The sequence below is a fragment of the Sciurus carolinensis genome, chromosome 7 (assembly GCF_902686445.1).
Source record: "Sciurus carolinensis chromosome 7, mSciCar1.2, whole genome shotgun sequence".
Lineage (NCBI taxonomy): Eukaryota > Metazoa > Chordata > Mammalia > Rodentia > Sciuridae > Sciurus > Sciurus carolinensis.
The window spans coordinates 130,218,886-130,237,175 of NC_062219.1; the positions used below are offsets into that span (position 1 = coordinate 130,218,886).

Here is an 18,290-nt window from a genome sequence, read left to right on the forward strand (position 1 = left end):
CATCATCACCTGGGTTCAGCCGTCCTCTTGTAACTGGATGTGGGGGTGTCTGCATCATTTTGTGGACTCTGAAGTCCCCCAGTGACTGGACGTGGGCAGGTCTTCATCATTCCCTGGGTTCTGCAGTCTTCCTGTCACAGGACCTGGTTGGTTCTGCATTATTCCCTGGGCTCTGTCACCCTCTGTGTGAACATGGGCAAGTTTGCATGATACCCTGGGCTCTGCAGTTTTTCTGTGACTGGATGTGGGCAGGTCTGTACCATCCCCTGGGCTCTACAGTCCTCTTGTGACTGTTTCTTGGATGGTCTGTACCATTCCCTGGGCTCTGCAGTCCTCCTGTGAGTGAACATTGTCAGGATCTGCATCATCCCCTGGACTCTGCTCTCCACCTGTTACTGGGATGCACTCTGTGTCACTCACCAGCTCTGCTCACACTGGTTTATTTGAGAATGCCGTCCATTTCTGTTTATTAAATAGCTCTGATGTTCTTCATTATTCAGACCTATTTCCATAGAGAATTCTCCAGAGAGTGTTGAACAGTCTTTCAGCTTTCTGAGCAATAGATGATGGCTGCTCTCCCAATTTTACTAGAATCTCTTCACAATTTTATTAAACCACTCTGTTCAGAAATATCATAGAATCGATATGGTCATCATTCATGTCATGGAAAAAGCAATACTGGCAGAAAGTAAGTACGTTTACTTTAGTAATTTCACTTTAGAGGGATTTCTTCTATCTTCACATTTTGGCACACTGAATGTGGAGACAGAGTAGAGTTATTCTGGATATTCCTTTGTCTTTGTTTCTGTGCAGGTGTCACATGTCGTGATATCATGGTTTCCAGCTTCAGCTAAGGTGCCGACTTTCCATCCTTCCTCCGTCAGTGAGCCAGGTGACCATGCTTATGACATCCGCTGCAGACAGCAGTGTGTCAGTGAGCGTGGAGCAGGTACCTCAGGCATGTGCAGGTTTTGCCTGTTTGTTTCTCTAAAGAGGTGCATGTCAACATCCCCTTGTATGTGGAGACATCGCTGAACCTGCATCACAGGTTGTTCTAGTCACAGGCGTTCTATATCTTATTTCTCACACATGTTGGTCTGATGATATTTCATAAATCATGTAAATATCCACTTTCTTATGAGGAAACATTGTGCTAAGACAATTATTTCCATATTTGGTTTGTGAACAGGATTGCTTTCTCTATACACGTCATTATTGCTGCAGGAGAATACACAGGTCTTATTCTATTTCACTCTTTGGGTTTTTACTATTCACTTTTTATTTGATCTCTGTAGGTGCACACAGGAGTGGATGTGTTTGGTCGTGTGGTACCACATGGAGTCTAGCTCACGCTGACTAGGATCCCAGTCTTGCAGTGGGACCTGCTGTGGAGCCTCACTTGGCATGTGCTCACGTATGAACAGCGTGCAAGACTGTTCTGCCAGGCCTAAGCACAGAATCATTCAAGGACGGGTCATCTAAGGAAATCTCCTCAGGCAGCCCAGCCTTCCTCCAGGAGCACTTGTCCCGGGATCCCTCAGAGATCAGCACACCAACCATTTAGATTCTCTTACTATTTCTCCTTTGAAAAACAGCAATGATGGCTAAGGCCACTTAGACCAGCTTCCTCCTCTGGATGTCCTCACTTTAGGAATAGATGCTGACCTCTCCATGATCCTTGAGAGAGAGGATTGGAAGGGCCAGTCTCAGCTAGGTGTGATGGTGCATGACTCTAATCCCAGTGGCTCAGGAGCCTCAGGCAGGAGGGTTGCAAGTTCAAGTCCAACCTCAGCAACTTAGTGAGACCCTAAGAAACTCAGTGAGACTCTGTCTCAGAATAAAGAGAAAAAAGTGCTTGGATGTGGCTCAGTGGTTTGGCACCCCTGGGTTAATCTCCAGTAACTCACTTCTTTTCCTTTTATCCATTTCTTTATTTAATTCACACATACAATGAACATATTTATGGGATGCAAAGTGATGTTTCTGTAGAAGTATTAACTGTATAATGTTCAAATCAGGGCATACATGGATAGCTCTTCAAATGCTTATGTTTCTTTCACTTGATTGTTAGTCTTTTGTTTGTTTGTTGCAGTGTTTGCAATAGAACCCAGGGTCTTTCACATGGTACATAAGCCTTCTACCAGGAAGCTACACCCACACACCATGATGATGAATTTTATTAATTATATGATTTTATATATATAAATTATTAAACTTCTGTGAGGTGTATTCATTGCAATTATTTTAAGCCATTCTGTGCATTGTTTATGCACCCTGCCGATTGTTTCTTTTGCTTTTCAGAAGTGTTTTTGTTTAATGTAAATCTGTTCCTTTTTGCTTGCATTTCCTGTTCTCTTGGTGTCCTCTTGAAAGATTCCTGACCATTCCAGTGTCCTAGGTCTTTCTCCTCAGTTTTAGGACTAGCCACAACTCTCTGGTCTTCTGTTTAAGTCTTTAGTCTATTTTGAATTGATTTTAAGTTATAAGAGTACAGTTCTTTCTTCTTCAGGTGAATGTGCACTGTGGTCAGCGACATTTCATTGAAGAGGGTGTTTCCTTTCTCCCTCTTCTCAGCAGCTTTGTTGAAGATCAGCTGGCTGCAGATCTGTGCATCTGCTTTCAGGCTCCCTACTGGGTCCATCAGTGTACGCATCTTTTTAATTCTAACACCACGCTGCTCTGATCACTGCATCATGACAGTGAACTTGGAGTTCTATAACAGTGAGGATTCATCCTGCTTTGCTCTCTTTGCTCAGGGAACTTTTGTCTACAGTTTTAATTCTTTGTGGAATTTCCATGCAGTTTTCCATAATGGCCATGGGAATTGATATTCCCATTAACAAAAATACCCAAAGGGTCACTTTTTCATATATCACATCATTTATTTTCTGCACACCCACCTTACTAACAGTTTTATGTCCTATTAGACAAGAGTCAACCTCTCAGGCATGAGGAGGTGTCTTTTGGGGGTTTTCATTTGCATTGCCAGATGGACACCTGCTCACATATCTGCTGGACATTTTAAGTCCTTGTAAAAATACCAGCTCAGGTTCTTTGACCTTTCCTTACTAGGCTTCCTGTAATTTTAGTTTTTAAGGCTGCATGAGTTTCTTATATTTTGAATATTAAACATTTAGCAGGTGTATGGAGAAGCCAGTGAAGGAGATCAGTCAGGACTTCCAAGATCAATGAGATCCAGGGAGACCAGTCAGGGTTTCGAAGATCACTATTTCAAGGTGTGTTTCCCAGCTCCCTCTCTCTTGGATATGGAAAAATTTTAATCATGTGCCTCTTTCTTTTCAATTATTTCTTCTGATGATTCCACATGGTTTTTAAATTTCCCCAACTCAGTTCCAGCACTTCAGTGGGAAGCAGAATCTCACTGCTTTAGGGGGTAAATCTGTCATACAAATTTAATTTTTCCAAGAATGACAAATACTCTCCATGTTCATTTCCTCAATGTTTAACGCTCACTCATTTGTTCTTCATAAAGAAAATTCTTTTGTTTTTGTAAAAAAACTTAGGTGCTAGAGATTGAAACTAAAGGCAAATTCTCATTGTGCTACAGCCCCACCTGTTTTGTTCTTTATTTTGGGAACTGGTCTCATAAATGATTCAGGCTATACTTGAACTTCTTCTCTTCCTGCTCACCCTCCTAAGAAGTTGGGGGTACCTCTGTGTCCACTGTGCCTGCCATGACTCCGCCTTTAAGTGTGACTTCCATCTGACATCCATCTGACACCCAGGGTTTCCACTACTGCCCTTTGTGGCAATGTCCAAGGACTTACTCAGGATTGACTCTCTTCTTTCTCCTCTCTATGCCACTGTTAGGAGATGGCTGTGGAAGGAAAGTACACTCCTTGTCTTCCAGCAGGGTACACTTATATGAAGAAGATAAGCTCCTGTTCACAACACAGTGTGACATAATAGCATTAATGACTGTGGACATGTTGCCATGAAGCCACAAAGAACAGGCCTTCACCATGGTCTCCTAGAACAGTAAGATCTCAAAATGAATTAGAACCACAGGAGAATTCAAGAAGAAGTGCACTCGACAATGAAGAACAAGACTCTGCCTCAATTCATTTTTTGTTCTTTCATTATTATTTTTCTTTGATTCATTGCACATACTTCAAATAGAAACAGTAATCTCCAAAATATTCAGAGAACTCAAATATTTTCACAGGAAGAATACAAATAACCCAATCAATAAATGGGCTAAGGAAATGAGCTGACACTTCACAGAAGATTTCAAAGCAATCAACAGATACATGAAAAAAATTCAACATCTCTAGTAATAAGGGAATTGCAAATTGAAACTATGCTAAGATTGTATCTCACTCCAATTATAAAGGATATTATCAAAATATAAACAACAATAGGTGTTGGCAACGATGTGGGAAAAAGGTACACTCATACATTGCTGGTGGGTTGCAAAATAGTGCAACCCATATGGAGATTACTCAGAAAACATGGAATGGAACCACCATTTGACCCAGCTATCCCACTCCTTGGCCTATACCCAAAGGACTTAAAATCAGCATACTACAGAGATACAGCCACATCAATGCTCATAGCTGCTCAATTCACAATAGATAGTTTGTGGAACCAACTTAGATGCCCTTCAATAGATGAATGGATAAAGAACCTGTGGTATATGTACACACTGGAATATTATTCAGTCATAAAAGAGAATAAAATTATGACATTCATGGGCAAATAGATAGAGTTGGAGAATATCATTATAAGTGAAATATGCATCAATTCCTATGTTTTGAAATATGGAGAGGTGAAATAGGTAAAGTAAAATCACAAGTGTTTCATAGGCTTAATCAGATATCACACTAGCTCAACTGTATGTTCTACACACAATATTTCTTGTGGTGGAAATTTAAGAATAATAGAAAACAATATTTTCACTTAATTAAGAATCAGGATGTGCTGTGGAGTGCTGAAGTCCGGACAATAGCACCAGGCAGTGAAGAGGTTTTAACAAGCAGCATCTTCAAACAATCATGAACTGTGATCAACCTTAACTTCTTATATATCTGTTAAAAATGCATTTAAATAATTAGTAGGTCAGAAAATGCACACAGAAATATGTGCATGCTCACTACTATGCCTCCATTTACATGGTTTATAGTCTTTGAAGCTTTTATATTCTTCAGGAAGTTTGTAAAGTAGACAGATGCAATTATATATTATTATATTCAATTTTAATATTATTGCTCTGCAAAGATTTTTTCATTAGTCATGTTAGACATCATTGCACATCAACACAGTGGGGAAGCTGTTTTTTCACATGTTCAATAAAGAGCATCAAATTATATGTATTTTATATTCTATTTTAAATTCTATTATACTGCATCGCTTCATGCACCTTGGATACAAATATTCATGAACGTACTTAAAACTTGTTCATTCTTTCACAACTTTAACAAATTCCCCTTGGGTGCATGAATAGCTATGAATAAGTAAAATGGTCCTTTTACTGGATATTGACATTGGTTTTAAAAATAACACAGGAAAGTGCAATAATTTCATAGCTTATGTCTTATGTGAGCAAGTACAACTATAAGTCCACATCCCAGAAGGAAATTCTTGGGTTAACTGGTGAATATATAAGTAATATATATCCCTTGATATAATCCTCCAAATTGTTTTTCATCTTACCAGGAGATGTGGCAGTAGTGAATGATTTGTCTCACATCAGCCGCTATGGAAGGATGGCACAGAGGACAAGAGGGGACATCTGGGTCCTCCAGCTCCCTGTGACCCTTGTGACAGATGAAGACAGTCACCAGCTTTGTGGTGTGAGGGTGCACCACTCTGAGATTCAGCTACCTTTACTTGATTTTGCATCACACACACCAAGAGCCTAACAAGGATTCAAACACACTTACTGAAAGGATCAGTAAATCTAACATTTTCTCAGTGTCTCTCTTATGAAGATGCCTGCATTCAGCCAGAAGTCCACCTCTGTGAACTAGCACAAATGAACTGACGATTCCAGAACCAAGAGACAGAAATTCTTGAACATATTCTGTTATGGAATCAGTGTGTAAGGAGAAGTTCAGGTGTAAAGCCATAAAACCATCTGTCCAATAAAAGGAAAGAAAACATAGCAATAACAGAAGAGCACTTTGAGAGACTTTCCTTCAGGCAGAGTTCTGTAGAGGAGCATGGAGGTCTGCAGGTAGAGGACATGCTGGTGGTGCTTGTGGAGGAGGAACACCATGTAGCCACTGGCCCAGCCCATGACACCCTGGAACACAGCATCTAAAAGGATCATGAGAGCAAGAAAAATCCATCTGATTATCCAGTTGTCTGACTGAAAATAAAAGTAGTTGTCCCTTCTAATAATTTGTGATGTGTTCATGTGATGTGTTTAGTTGAGATTTTTTTTATGTAAAATGGTAAGTTCAGATTTCTCAAGGCATTGAGTATCCAGAAGAAGAGCAACAAGAGAAGGATGTTCCATGCAGACCTGGACTGCAGCCTCCTCCACCTGGAGGCTCTGGGACTGATGGTGATGACCTGGACCACTGTGAGGAGACTGGTGTTGCTGATGGACAGGCCCTGGGCCACCCTCTCCAGGTAACCAAGAATCTTACAGCCTATGTCATACAGAAAATTCATCAAAGCAAAATCTGCTATTGTCCTTGGCATTCCCTGGAAAAACATGTTATCATGATTGTAAAAGCCACAATGGATGAGAATAATGTGTATGCATTTCTTCTCACTGCTTAAAAAATGCATATACAATGCAGAAGAACAAAGGTGTTCCCCACAATGCAAAGCCCTGTGAGAAAGACAGTAATTGTCTTCATTGACAAGGTTCAAAATCATTTTATTCTTTGTAGGCAGAAAAACTTGGATGCTGCAAACAACTTTTTGAAGGAAGCATCAGCAATATTTCTATGTATCTTCAAAAGTATTCACATCAAAAATTTTAAAAGTGAAAAAGCACTCAGTACATAGGTAAATGTGGTGGGATTTCTTTCGTTGTTGTTGCAGTAGATATCATTCTATGTGGCACTCTTAGTGGGTCATTCTAAATAGCCTCAGATGCCATCTAGACAACTAACCTCCAAAATTCTGAACTGTCAATTCAATTCTTAGAAGTCCACATTAGCAAAACCAATATACATGTTCAAATCTTTACTATCTCTCCTGTTTTCAATCCACGTATGACTGCACTAAAATTCTACCAACCAGAATTTCTCAATTTTTAAAAATTTTAGTCTAACATATTCTCAATTATTCTATTCCTAAATACACAAGGGCTCATGTTTGATCTGACTGCCTCCCACACACTCCATATAAAAACTTACAAAACTCTCGTGTTTCAAAGTCTTTTACATCTTGAAAATTCATCTAATTTCAAAATACATATAACGTTTTATTTTGTTGAATATTCTTTCTGTCTCCCATTTTGGTGAAAGTAAAAATTCAATTTTGCTTTTATGATTTCAAGTTTTATGTCTTTGATGACAGACAGTTTAAAATTCTGTACTTCTACACATCAAAAAGACTTTGTGGTCTTTCTGTTTACAACATTCAGCATTTTTGGTAGTCCTCAATCAAGACAGACTGAATGACATTTCCTTGTGGTATTCCAAAAGTTAAAGCTGAATCAATCAATGACCTCTAGGAACCAGGCTTCATCCTGAGAAGGTACTGTAATCCACAGGTTGCAGCCAAGGAGGGTGACCTAAAGCAGACATGGAGACTGCCAGTGAGAGTCCTCAGGAGAGTGCCATAGAGGAAATATGGAGGATACTTGTGAGAGTCCTCAGGAGGGTGCTATAGAGGAAACATGGAGGATATCTGTGAGAATCCAGAGGGGAGTGCCCTAGTGGAACAATAGAAGATACCTGTGAGAATTCTCAGGAACAATGGAGGACACATATGAGAGTCCTCAGTGGAGTGCCCAAGAGGAACCATGGAGACTGCCTGTTAGAGTCTTCAGGAGGGTTCCCTATAGGAACCATGGAGGATACATGATGGTGTCCTCAGGTAATTGCCCTAGAGGAACCATGGAGGATATGTGTAAGAGTCCTCAGTGCAGTGCCCTATGGCAACCATGGGGGATACCTGTATAAGTCCTCAGGAGGTTGCCATAGAGGATCCATGGAAGATACTTGTTAGTGTCCTATAAAAATGTAGGATGCTGTTGAGAGACCTCAGGAGGGTGCCCTAGGGCATCAATGGAAGATACCTGTAAGAAACTTCAGGAGAATTCCCTAGAGTAACCATGGAGTATATCTGTAGTAGTCCTCAGGGGAGTAACCTAGAGGAATCACGGTGGAAACCTGTGAGGGTCTTCAGGAGGGTGCCCTAGAGCAATCATGAAGGATACTTGTGAGAATCTTCAGGTGAGTGCTCTCGAGCGAACATGGAGGACACCTGTGAGAGTCCTCCAGGGAGTGCCTAAAGGAACCATGGAGGATAATTCTGAGAGTCCTCAGGAGGGTGTCCCAGAGAAACCATGGAGATTGACTGTGAAATTCTTCAGGGTGCTGTCATAGAGGAACCAAGGAGGATGCCTGTGAGTGTCCTCAGGAGTGTGCCCTCAAGGAACAATGGAGGATACATATGAGAGTCCTCAGTGGAGTGCCCGAGAGGAACCATGGAGACTGCCTGTTAGAGTCTTCAGGAGGGTTCCCTATAGCAACCATGGAGGATACATGATGGTGTCCTCAGGTAATTGCCCTAGAGGAACCATGGAGGATACGTGTAAGAGTCCTCAGTGCAGTGCCCTACAGCAACCATGGGGGATACCTGTATAAGTCCTCAGGAGGGTGCCATAGAGGATCCATGGAAGATACTTGTGAGAGTCCTCAGGGTAGGGCCCTAGAGGAACCATGGAGGATAACTGTGAGAGTCCTCAGGAGGGTGCCCTAGAGGAACCAAGGAGGACACGTGTGAGTGTCCTCAGGAGAGGGGCCTAGAGGAAACATGCAGGACAATTGTGAGAGTCTTCAGGTGGGTGCCCAGAGGAACCATGAAAGAAACCTGTGAGAGTCTTCAGGACTGTGCCATAGAAGAACAATGGAATGATACCTGTAAGACACCTTCGAATGGTGCCCTGGAGGAACCATGGAGGAATCTGTGAGATTCTTCAGGAGGGTTACATACAGGAAACCATTGAGAATGCTTGTGAGAGTCCTCAGGAGGGTGCCCTAGAGTAAACATGGAGAGAGCCTGTGAGAGTCTTCACAAGGGTGCCCTAGAGCCACCATGGAGGATATCCATGAAATTTCTCAGGAAAGTGCCCTAGAGGAACCATGGAGGATACCTGAGAGTCCTCTGAGGAGTGCCCTAAAGGAACCATGGAAACTGGCTGTGAGAGTCCTCAGGAGGGTGCCCTAGAGGAACCATGGAGGATACCTGTGAGACTCCTCAGAAGGGTGCCCTAGAGTGACCATGTAGACTGCGTGTAAGCGTCTTCAGAAGGGTGCCCTAAAGGAACCATGGAGGAAACCCATGAAATTCTTCAGGAGAGTACCCTAGAGGAACCATGATACTGCCTGTGAGAGTACTCAGGCAGGTGCCCTAGTGATACCATGGAGGATACCTTTCAGAGTCCTCAGAAGGGTGTTCTGGAGGGGCCATGGTGACTGTGTGTGGGAGTCTTCAGAAAGGTTCCCTAGATGAACCATGGAGCCTGCTTGTGAGAGTCTTCACTGGGGTGCACTAGAGGAACCATGGAGGATGCCTGTAAAAATCCTAAGGAGGGTACCCTCGAGGAAACTTGGAGGATGCCTGTGAGAGACTTCAGTGGAGTGCTCAAGAAGAACCATAGAGGATACGTGTGAGAGTCTTCAGGGGGTGCCTTAGAGAAATGACAGAGGATCCCTGGGAGAGTTCTCAGGAGAGTGCCCTAGAGGAAAAGTGAAGGATGCCTGTGAGAGTTGTCAGGCAGGTACACTAGAGGAACCATAAAAGATTCCTGTGATGTTCTCATGAGGGTGCCCTAGAGAAACCAAGGATACTGCCTGTGAGAGACTTCAGGGGGGTGCCCTAGAGGAACCATTGATAATATGAGTGAGAGCCCTCAGGAGGATGCCCTAGGTGAACCATGGAGGATATCTGTGAGTGTCTTCAGGGGAGTGCCATAGAGGAACCATTGAGAATATGTGTGCAAGTCCAAAGGAGGGTGCCATCCAGGAACCATGGAGACTGCTGGTTAGAGTCTTCAAGATGGTGCCCTACAGTAACCATGGAGGATACCTGTGAAATTCACCAGGATGGTACCCTAGAAGAACCATTGAGTCTGAAGGTGAGAGTCCTCAGGAGGGTGCCCTAGAGGAACCATGGAGGTTATCTAGGGTAGTCTTCTAGGTGGGTGCCCTGTAGGAACCATGGAGAATGCCTGTGAGATTACTCAGGAGTGTGCCTTAGAGGAACCATGGAGGATGCCTATGAAATTCTTCAGGAAGGTGCCCTGCAGGAACCATGGAGATTGCCTCTGAGAGTCCTCAGGGGATTGCCATAGAGAGACCTTGTAAAATTCCTGTAAGAGTCCTCATGAGGGTGTTCTAGAGGAACCATGGATGATGCCTGTGAGAGTCCTCTGGTGTGTGCCCTAGAAAAATGAAGGAGGATACATGTGAGAGTCCACAGGTGGTTGCCCTAGAGGAGCCAGGGAGGATACCTGTGAAAATACTCAGAGGATTGCGCTAAAGGAACCATGGAGGATACCTGTGAGACTCCAGAGGAGAGTGCCCTTGAGGAAACATGGAGAATACATGTGAGAGTGCTCAGGATGGTGTGCTAGAGGAAGCATTGAGGATACCTGTGAGATTCCTCAGGAGGGTGCCCTAGATGAACCATGGAAAATTCCTGTGTGAGTCCTCAGAAGGGTGCCCAAGAGGAAGCATGGAATTTGAATGTGAGAGTCTTCAGGAGATTGTCCTATGGAACCGTGGAGGATATCTGTGAGAGTCCTCAGGGGAGTGGTCTAGAGAGGAACCATGGATGATACCTTTGGAAATCCACAGGAGGTTGCCTGAGAGGAACCATAGAGGATGACTGTGAGAGTCTTCATGTGGGTGACCAGAGGAACAATGAAGGAAACCTGTGAGAATCTTCAGGAGTGTGCCCTAGTGGGACCATGGAGGATACCTGTGAGTGTCATCAGGGGAGTGCCCTAAAAGAACCATGGAATATACATGTGAGAGTCTTCAGGAGGATGCCCTGGATGAACAATGTTGGCTACCTGTGAGATTCTTCAGGAGGGCACCCTAGAGGAACCACTGAGACTGCCTGTGAGATTCTTCAGGAGGGTGCCATAGAGGAACCATGGAGGATACCTAAGGTAGTCTTCAGATGGGTACACTGTAGAAACCATGGAGGATACCTGTGAGAGTCTTCAGGAGGGTGCCCTAGAGGAACTATTGAGACTGCCTGTGAGAGTACTCAGGAGTGTGCCTAAAAGAACCATGGATGATACCTATGAAAGGCTTCAGGAAGGTGACCTAATGGAACTAAGGAGACTGCCTCTGAGAATCTTCAGGGGTGTGCACTAGAGGATCCATGGAGGATGCCTGCCTGAATCCTCAGGAGGTTGCCCTAGAGGAATCATGGATGAATCTTGTGACTAGTGTTCCTGGTTGGTTCCCTAGAGGAACCCTGGCAGGATACGTGTGAGAGTCCTCAGAGTAGTGCCCTAGAGGAACCATGGAGGATATCAGTGAGAGTCTTCTGGAGGGTGCACCTAGAGGAATCATTGATGATACCAGTGAAAGTCCTCAGGAGGGTGCCCTAGATAAAAGAAGGAGGATATCTGTGAGAGTCTTCAGGAAAGTGCCATAGAGGAACCATTGAGAATAACTGTGTGAGTCCTAAGTAGGGTGCCCTACAGAAACCATGGAGACTGCCACTTAGAGTCTTCAGGAGGGTGCTCTAGAGGAACCATGGAGGGTACCTGTGAGTGTCCACAGGGGAGTGCCATGGAGGAACCATGGAGGATACCAGTGAGAGTCCTCAGTAGGGTGCCCTAGATGAACCAAGGAGGGTATCTGAGTGTTCAGGAAAGTGCCATAGAGGAACCATTGAGAATACCTGTGTGAGTTGTAAGGAGGGTGCCCTACAGAAACCATGGAGACTGCCACTTAGAGTCTTCAGGAGGGTGCACTAGAGGAACCATGGAGGATACCAGTGAGAGTCCTCAGTAGGGTGCCCTATATGAACCAAGGAGGGTATCTGAGTCTTCAGGAAAGTGCCATAGAAGAACCATTGAGGACACCTGTGTGAGTTGTAAGGAGGGTGCCCTACAGGAACCATGGAGACTGTTGGTTAGAGTCTTCAGGAGGGTGCACTAGAGGAACCATTGAGGATACCTGTGAAATTCATCATGAGGGTGCCCTACAAGGACCATTGAACCTGACTGTGAGAGTCCTCAGAGGATGTCCCAGAGGAACCATTGAGGATATCTTTTAGTGTCCTTAGTAGGGTGCCCTAGATAAACCATTGAGTATATCTGTGAGAGTCTTCAGGGGAATCCCGTAGAGGGACCATTGAGGATACCTGTGTGAATCCTAAGAAGGATGCCCTAGAGTAACCATGGAGATTGCCTGTGAGAGTCATCAGGAGGGTGTCCTAGAGGAACCATGGAGATTGCCTGTGAGAGTGATCAGGAGGGTGTCCTATAGCAACCATAATGATACCTTTGAGAGTCCTCAGGGAAGTTCTCAGAGGAACCATGGAGTTATCTGGAGAGTCCTCGGGTGTGTGCCATAAAGAACTAGGGATGATACGGGTGATTCTTCAGGAGGGTGTCCTAGAGAGACCATGGGTACTGCCTTTCAAGTTCTCAGGAGGATGCCCTAGAGGAAACAGATGATACCTGTGAGATTCTTCTGGAGGCTGCCCTAGAGGGACCATTGAGACTGCCTGTGAGAGTACTCAGAATCAAGCCCAAGTGTATCATGTAGGATACCTATGAGAGTCTTCAGAAGGTTGCCCTAACAGAACCATGGAGACTGCCTCTGAGAGTACTCAGGAGAGTGCACTAGAGGAACCATGGAGGATACCTGTGTGAGTGTTCAGGAGGGTGCCTTGCAGGAAATATTGAGACTGCCTGTGAGAGTACTCAGTAGGGTGTTCTAGAGAAACCATGGAGGATACCCATGAGAGTCTGCAGGAAGGTGCCTTAGAGGAACCATGGAGATTGCCTGTGAGAGTACTCAGGAGGGTGCCCTAAGGGAACCAAGGAGGATGCCTGTGAGAGTCCTCAGGAGGGTGTTCTACAGAAACCGTGGATGAAGCCTGGGAGAGTGTGATGGTGTGTGCCCTAGAGAAGATCATGGAGGATACCAGTGAGAGTCCTCAGGAGGGTGCCCTAGAAGAACCAAAGAGGATATCTGTGAGAGTCTTCAACGGAGTGCCATAGAGGAACCATTGAGGACACCTGTGTGAATCCTAAGGAGGGTGCCCTACAGGAACCATGGAGACTGCTGATTAGAGTATTCAGGAGGGTGCCGTAGAGGAACCATTGAGGATACCTGTGAAATTCATCAGGAGGGTGCCGTAGAAAGACCATTGAGACTGACTGTGAGAGTCCTCAGAATGGTTTGTCTTTCTGACCCAAGTGAAGAATGTCCAAGGATGGAGGTGTGACTTCTATTTCAGCTTGTCTTGGGAAATGGTACATTAAACTCTTTTCAAAGGCAGGTTTTGCATTCATACAGGTACAATCCCAACTGGACCTAATAGCCTACAGCTTAGGCAAATGTGTTCATCCATCAGATCTGTTTTTTTTTTCAATTAAACATTGAGATTTATGCTCCTTGCTGCATATGCTAGGATAAAACTAAAGAGAATTAGTTCATATTATAGTAACTCCCTGCCTGGGTGATGCACACTAGGACTTCTTGAAGATGCAACTATAGTTTTCAATTTAATAGTTGTTCACAGTTCCCATCAAACAGGTATACAAGGAATGTGATTGACTTGCAATATGGCATCATAGTGTGTGTGTGAGAACAAGAATAATTCAGGGAAGATGCAGAAAGAAAACCTTCAGATTAAACAGAAACACACTTATAAACTAGCATCATAATGCAAAGATAACTGGTCCATCATGGAAATACAGGAATGTACCATAAATGAAATGTGCTAATATCATTGTAGCATAATATGATGATGGAGTTATAATACAGGAGAAATTGGAGGCTGAAGAAAACAATATTTTATAGAAACTTGAGAGGTCCTATACCTTTCTAAATACTTAAAGAAGTCAAGGAAGTAACTTTATGCAAGACCTATCACAGAGCTCTCTGATGGCATCATATCCTGAACATGGGGACAGAGACACCTAAGCCTTTCTGGAGGGACATCTGTGGGATATGGTCGCTTGCATCCTTCTGGACTCAGATACTTCACTAAAGATCAGGGGAAGATCAAAATGTCCAAGGCACAGGACCTCCTCAGCAATTCCCCTCCTTAGTCACAGGGAGAGTAATATCTGTGCTACTGAGGAAATGTCACCTGGCACCTTGAGAAACCCACAACTCTCAGGTCCACTCAGCTTGGTGTGCTGCAGACAAGCTCTGTGTTGGTCCTTCTGACAAGGGGCAGCTTCCCACGTCCTATTTGTACCCTCCAGCTTTGTGGAGCTCTTGTCCTACCATGAGCCACCACCAGGACTCCAGTTGTCACAGTTGACACCTGTCACGGAGAAGCAAAGCCCTGCAGAACCTCAGTCCCTGGGAGGGCTTTCCTTTTCCCTGCACAATTACTGCATTTGATGGACCAGAAGTTAACCCAGGCTTAATTGGGGCTTAATTATTTTAACAGAAGTTTGTGCAGAGAGAAAGTAAACAAGCAGCCAAGCTTCTGTATTTGAGTTCCCATGTCTTGGCCTTCCCTTCCCCTTCCCAGAGGTCCACAGTTGAACCAGAATGGGACTGCTTCCCCTCATATTCAAGACCTTCTCCAGGCACAGGGATGTGGTGCTGATGAGCAGCACTGGGGACTCTGCTTTAGAACAAGCCCCAACCAGCACCTGGGCAGGACGGAGTCACCTTGCTGCATCTATGTACACTGAGGTCACATTGCAGCCCTGGATGACTGTTTTATTCCTCATATGTGAAACAATAAGCAAGCCCAGAAACTCTGAAGGATCCTCCCAACCCTCCCTAAGAACATCAGTCCTGGCTGTGAAGCTCAAGGACACCTCTGTGATCATCTATAGACAAGTATAATCCTTCCATATGTTCATTCTGCTGCCGTCCTGGTCCCTGATCAAAGGACATGAACATGTTGGGCTCAGGGCTGAGCTGAGAAGAGCATTGGTTCTCCACCCATGAGAGCAGCACAGGGCTTGGCAGGAGGGCACTGTCCCCTCATCCCATGTGACCCTGTTTCCTTACCCAGTGGTGCACTTGGCACAGAGCAGATACTGGAATCACTAGTGCATCAATGAAAGATGAGCCCTTGGAGAAGAGCAATACTTTGGGTCATTTAGATGAGAAAATGTTTCAGGAATGAGAGCAGGAAAGTAATGTCACTTACTCAATGCACCTCACATCCCCAGGATTAAGTTCTAAATACCATTTTCTGATACAAAGAAAACAGGCTGTTTAACACATAGTTTGTTTAAGGGCTAATTGAGGGAAAGGTGAGATGAACCTGGAGCATCTAATATGTCATATAGTAAGGAAGGGCCCAAGAGGGATGGGCATGCCAACTAGGGGTCCAGCTTGCAGAGTCTACCACCCTTTGTGGAAACCAGGGAATCACACTTAATCATGACATGAAGAGACCTCACATTCCCTATCACCCAACAGCACACAGGTCCCCAATGGAAATAAGTGAATCAGAGAGAAGAAGAAGTTCTAACTTGAATGGATCATGAAACAAATAAACAAAAAAGGAATAAAGGAAAATGAAATTAGAAAATCATCCCTTGGCAACATCGTGACAGTAATTTCATCAGGAGAAGACCATCAGTGGATGCTAAGGGTGGTGGGCAAGGGTTTAGGTGTCCCAGGAATTCCACATGGCCTCAAAGTGTCTCCCTGATGCCTCACTCATGCCAAAGCATGCAACAGTCACATGTGTTGGACACCAAGAAAATGACCTGGCTACCAAAGGATGACAGTGCAGGTCAGAGAGGCCTCTCCAGCAGCAGGAGGCCCAGAAAGTGCCATCAGCCTTCAGCCCTTCCCTGCTGTGCCTGCAAGGCCTTTCCTGAGCCAAAGCACAGAGAAAAGCCAGATGAAGGGAAATTCCAGGAAATGTTCCATGTTTTCTTAAAACCATCCCTGTAATAAAAGGCAAAGGAGGACTCAGGAGTTTTAGAGGATAAGGATCCTAAGGAGACATGACATCTGAATGCTGTAGTGGAGAATTTGGGATTACCTTTTGACACAAATAATGTGAATGGTACAGAGGGTAAAATCTAAATATGTTCTAACAAGAAATTTGCTGATTTTAATTACTGCACTCGGGTCTTGTGAGACATTATTTTCTTTTTAAGAAATAAACACTGAAGTTGGGCGTGGTGGCACACACCTGTAGTCCAGTGACCTGGGCAGTGGGGCAGGAGCATCACGAGTTCCAGGCCAGCTCAGCGACTCAGTGAGGCCCTAAGACTGAGTGATACACTGTCTGAAAAGAGAGTGTGGGGGGAGCTCAGAGGTGAAGAGCTCCTGAGATCAATCCCAGTGTAAGAAGAGAGAGAGAGAGAGACAGAGAGAGAGAGAGAGAGAGAGAGAGAGAGAGAGAGAGAGAGAGAGAAGAAGAAGAAGAAGAAGAAGAAGAAGAAGAAGAAGAAGAAGAAGAAGAAGAAGAGGAGGAGGAGGAGGAGGAGGAGGAGGAGGAATATGACAACGAGGACAGAGAGGGAGGGAGGAAGGAAGGAAGGAAACAAAGGAAAGAAGGAAGGAATGGAAGGAAGAAAGGGAGGAAGGAAGGAAGGAAGGAAGGAAGGAAGGAAGGAAGGAAGGAAGGAAGGAAGGGAGAGAGGGAGGGAGGGAGGGGGGAAAATAGGGAGGGAGGGAGGGAAGGGAGGGAGGAAGGAAGAGAAGACAAGGAGAAAGAACTGGATGGTGTGACTACACTCAGGACTGAGTCAGGAAGGCCAGGTTCACAGGCACAGAGGTATGCAGGAGGGTGGTAGGTCAGCCACCTGCCCTGAGGGCAGACTGTCCCGAGGCCCTTGAGATCCAGATGCCCAGCAGAGACCTATGGAGCTGCTTCTCCAGATCAGACGCCACTGCACACCATCCTACAGTCCCCTTCAGGGCTGCCCAGGCCATGAGCACCTCCCATGCAGACTTCAGCATCCACCCCAACTGGGAGCTCCTTGACCTGGTCCTCTGCACAAAACCCATGGATTCTGCTTCCCCCTAACACTGTGGGAGGGAAACCCTGACCTCTCTCTGCCTGGATCATTATTAGACTCTCAGCTGGCAGAATGGAGAGGGACAGAGGAGGAAGGTGCGACAGCACAGCCCTGGCTCTCGAAGTGGATGTCCACCCAGGAAGGAGGAAGCAGGGCAGGGGGTACAGCAGTGATGATCTACTCTCACTTAGCTGGATGCTCCCAAATCTGCATGGAACCCTGTCCCCCCGGCTGTTCCCCTCCCTTTCTCTGTGATGTGTCCTGCTCTCCTGTGGGTGCACTCACAGTTCCTTCTCACTTTTCTCACTTTTCTCATGTTTTTCATTCACTTGTTGTCTTCTCCTCTGGAGGGTTGGAATGTGGTTGGTGGGTTTGGATTTTGGCTTGTTTCTGGTTACCCTTCCTCTCCCTCTTCCCCTCCTGTAGCCAGTCCCCTTCTTCTCCAGCTGTGCTACTTTGGCTGTTTATTTCTCTCCTATGGCGCACCTGCCTCCTCTCTGCTGCATCTCATGCACATTCTGCAGGTCCCTCACGTTGTCTGCCTGCATTCCCTTCTCCTGAGAACAGCACTGCTGCAGCTCTTGGAATTTTCCTGTTACAGGGACCACCCGACCTCTCCTGCTATGGGGTCCCCAGTGCTGTGGGTGGCCTGTGCACACCTGCTTCACTCCAGGATGTGGCTCCCAGCTGTGGACCCAGCTGCTGTGGCCCTTGCTGATCCTGCTTCCTGTTGATTGGTGACTATGCTGGAACATCCTAGGGCACCAGGTGCTGTCCCTGCTCTTGTCACTGCTATTTGCCAGAAAATACATCTTCTCAAGATAAAGTGTAGCTCAGCTTCAGGAAGAGGACTGACTCCTCCATTTGTCAAGCACAGTCCATGTGAGATGCACCTGGCCTTGTGGTGGACTCTTAGTGAGCTTTGCCTTTATCA

At 45.1% G+C, this 18,290-nt stretch overlaps 1 pseudogene; it reads right to left on the reverse strand.

The window, feature by feature from the left end:
• Window positions 1-6,054: 6,054 nt before the first annotated feature.
• On the reverse strand, window positions 6,055-9,618 carry LOC124989426 (vomeronasal type-1 receptor 4-like; annotated as a pseudogene).
• Between the last annotated feature and the right edge of the window lie 8,672 nt (window positions 9,619-18,290).